This window comes from Primulina tabacum, chromosome 18, assembly GCF_025594145.1.
Source record: "Primulina tabacum isolate GXHZ01 chromosome 18, ASM2559414v2, whole genome shotgun sequence".
In the NCBI taxonomy this organism is placed as follows: domain Eukaryota; kingdom Viridiplantae; phylum Streptophyta; class Magnoliopsida; order Lamiales; family Gesneriaceae; genus Primulina; species Primulina tabacum.
In genome coordinates, this window is record NC_134567.1 from 15,918,795 (window position 1) to 15,922,017 (window position 3,223).

Below are 3,223 nucleotides of genomic sequence, written 5' to 3' on the forward strand. Positions count from 1 at the left end.
GAGCTGATTCAATTTGGTTGATCAGTTGGTGTTTTTAGATTGCATCTCGATAGTTTCAGTTTGGCTCATTTAACTGATCAGTTCGAAGCCTGATCAGTTCCAGCTTCCAGCGCACTTAGGTAAGATCATTAGAAACAAAATAACAAGTTTTGTTATCATCAAAATCAAGATTGCGAAAATGAAATGTTCCAACATGTGTTTTAGTTGATGTTACATTAAGGTTTGAAGTAAGTTTTATGCTGTCTATGTCTGTATGTATAACAATGAAAGTGTGTATTCGTATATAGAATGAATTGAGAAAACCGTGGACGAAAAATTTATCTTGTGATCATGTTGATATATATGTGTTTATCTCTACTATTTTATTAAAGCTGAGACTGCACATACAAACTGCCACTGCGGACACCAAGTTTTTATTGACCCTTTTGCCCTCTTATCCTTTTGCTTCACTTCAAAAATATTTCTCTCTCTAAATAACTCCACATCTCCAACAAACCACCTACTCTGCACGATTCTCTCAGATGGTTGATTTACCCTCACAAATCTTCTCTCTTGGATCCTCACAAATCTTTTCTCTCGATATTTGCTGGATTGGGATGGACCAAATCCACGATCTCCTCCAACATATATTCGGTTGAGGCCTCCACGATCCGAACACCACATCCATTGCATTTGATCTCCACCCACCTGTCTGCCGATTGAAATTCAATTTTCCGGCCAAGAAATCATAAGGATCCTCTGGTAAGTACACAACAGCGTTCTTTTGCAATTTTTGGAGATTGTCTCGATCCATCAATTGAAGACGTAATCTTTTACGTCAATCTAATTTATTTATCCCACGCCCGAGATGTCATCACCCGTGACGGGTTCGTCCATTGTGTATATTTCAGATACAAAAGTCACTAAATAGAGAGACAGAGAGAGATTTGCATCGTTGATTGTTGAGTTCCAAAGTTATGGCTGCCGCGTGGGAAAGGCGCGCATCTCCGTTCGTCTTGGAGATTGTTTTGCTAGGTAAGCGTTTGGAAACTAATCGTTTTGCAGTTGAATTTAGCGCTGTTTTTTAAACTTATGCGCTGTAGATCTGCTACTATCTTCTTCTGAACTTTGGAATGTGTTCGTTTTTATATTTGCACTGTGATTATTTAACGTGTATCTGATTTGTCAATAATGAGATTTGCGACACATATCCTTTTTTTTGGAGTTGTGGTTGTTTTTTATGCAACAAACCAAATAAAAAATTTAGTAGTAACTTTCGGTTTCATTTGCTTTCTGTTTGAGGGGGTTGAGTAAGGCAGAGTAACAAGTTTGAGTGATTATGAAGTAAGTTTCTGCATTTCTGAGCATGAGCTTTTGATGATGGGGTTCCATTGAGATTAATTTTGTCAAATGATTCAAACTTTCAGTCTTTCTTTAATTTTTGTTATATGTGAGTGATAGAGCTTGAGCTTTCATTTTCTTTTCCTTTTTTCGTATGATTATTGGAAAATCCATGTTGAAAAATCGTTCGAAATACAACCTTCAATATTTTCAGTTTCCTGCTTTTCCTGGGTTTTTTTGTTAAAGTTTTTTCCCTCAACTTTTTGTCGGTCTGTTTCAGATTGCAGGTTAAGACTGAAAAGTTGCAAGGTAAATGTTTTCAAGGTGAAATCATCTAAAAAAACCGATTCTTTAGTGTTCTTTTTACCGACTTATTGTATAGAAGTTAGAGAAGGTATGACATTACCTGGGTCAGCTCCATACTATTTCAATCATGGTAGAGGTGGGATTAGTGGGTCAGGTAATTAAGGGCATACTTCTAATGTTCATACACCAATGGGGAGTTCATCCACAGCAAAAACTCCTATATTACACGCCCAACCTATTTTCAAGACTCATTCAAATACCAATGTTGCAAATGTAGGCTTTAGTGGTGGTGCTTTAAGTGGTTCAGCTTTTAATGTTTAAAATCCATCACCCAATTTTTCTCATGGAATATACATGGTTAGAGCGTCCAGTGTGTCTCAAGGGAGTGATCCATTTAAAATTATAAATTTTAATGTTTTAAAAAAGTTGTGGTTAAGAAATTATATTGCATTTATTAAAATTTGTTCTCTTGCACATTTCACCAGTCGCTTAAATATGTCTTTTTTACAGCAAACAAATTTAATAACAAACATTCTTTATATGATGAATAAAAATCCATTAATTGTGGCTAACTAATCTAAGATCAGTGATAATTCATTTCAAACATAAACAGTGGTGCTGAGACAGATCTATATGCCCATGGTTGCTATATCACCCGTTCGAATTTAAGGCTCGAGGTGGTAGAGCCTTCAAGTTGTTCAATCTGAAGCCTGAGTTTTGTTCCTAAGGCCACAAAGTTTGATATCTACTCTTTGTGAATAATAATGTTATATTTGAGTTCTAACGAGGACATAGTAGGATGGTCAAATATTAACCTCTTAGTTGTCTCATGAAGATTAAAAGTAGGAAGCCAAAAACCAGCCTTCAGCATTAGTGGGCCTATGGGTTCTTTAAAATATATTATTATTATTTTAGAATTATTTTCATAAAATTATTATTGTTTTAGCGTGGTTTCATAAATATATTTTAAATAAATGTTTTTTTTTTATTTTGATGACAAACACTTGGTAACACAAATTTTAAATTTAAGATATTTTTTTATACAATAAACTTTTTAAATTTTAAATTAAATATTTGAGGTAACAAAATACTAAAATTATGTTCACCAAAATTATATATAGTATTATAATGATATAATATTTGAAACTTATTGTATTTTGGATTTTAAAAACACAAAATATGTATTTTGACTAAAAAATAAGTATGGTTTGTATGAGACTAACCTCTCACCTCAAATCATCATATTTCCATAATAGTTTATCCAATTAAAACATGTTATCATCTTCTGATACCAACTTTCTTCATCTATATCCTTCATTTATTGTAAGGCCCGAGAATTTATCATTGTAATCAGATATTGATTAATTTACATAATTGAGATTTCAAGAGCAAAGGAAGATGCGAGAGGAGAAGCCGAGCGCCAATGCACCATAAGTCTACCATTCGGACAGAACATCTGGCGCTCGAGCGGTAGTTTTTGACCGCCCGAGCGCCAGGGGATGAGAATATGAGGGCTTGGACAGAAAGTCTGGTGCTGGAGCAGTACTTTATGACCGCCCGAGCGCCACCAGAAAGTTGTGAAAAGTAGACACGTTTC

General features: G+C 34.7%; 1 long non-coding RNA gene across 2 annotated transcripts; it reads left to right on the forward strand.

The window, feature by feature from the left end:
• Positions 1–356: 356 nt before the first annotated feature.
• LOC142533931 (uncharacterized) lies at positions 357–3,002 on the forward strand. Of its 2 annotated transcripts, XR_012816848.1 has the most exons (4): positions 357–741; positions 891–1,014; positions 1,282–1,323; positions 1,601–3,002. It is a non-coding gene; the product is annotated as an uncharacterized LOC142533931 (long non-coding RNA). The 2 variants fall into 2 exon arrangements; XR_012816847.1 differs by having other exon boundaries at positions 848–1,014; positions 1,282–2,998.
• Positions 3,003–3,223: the final 221 nt, after the last annotated feature.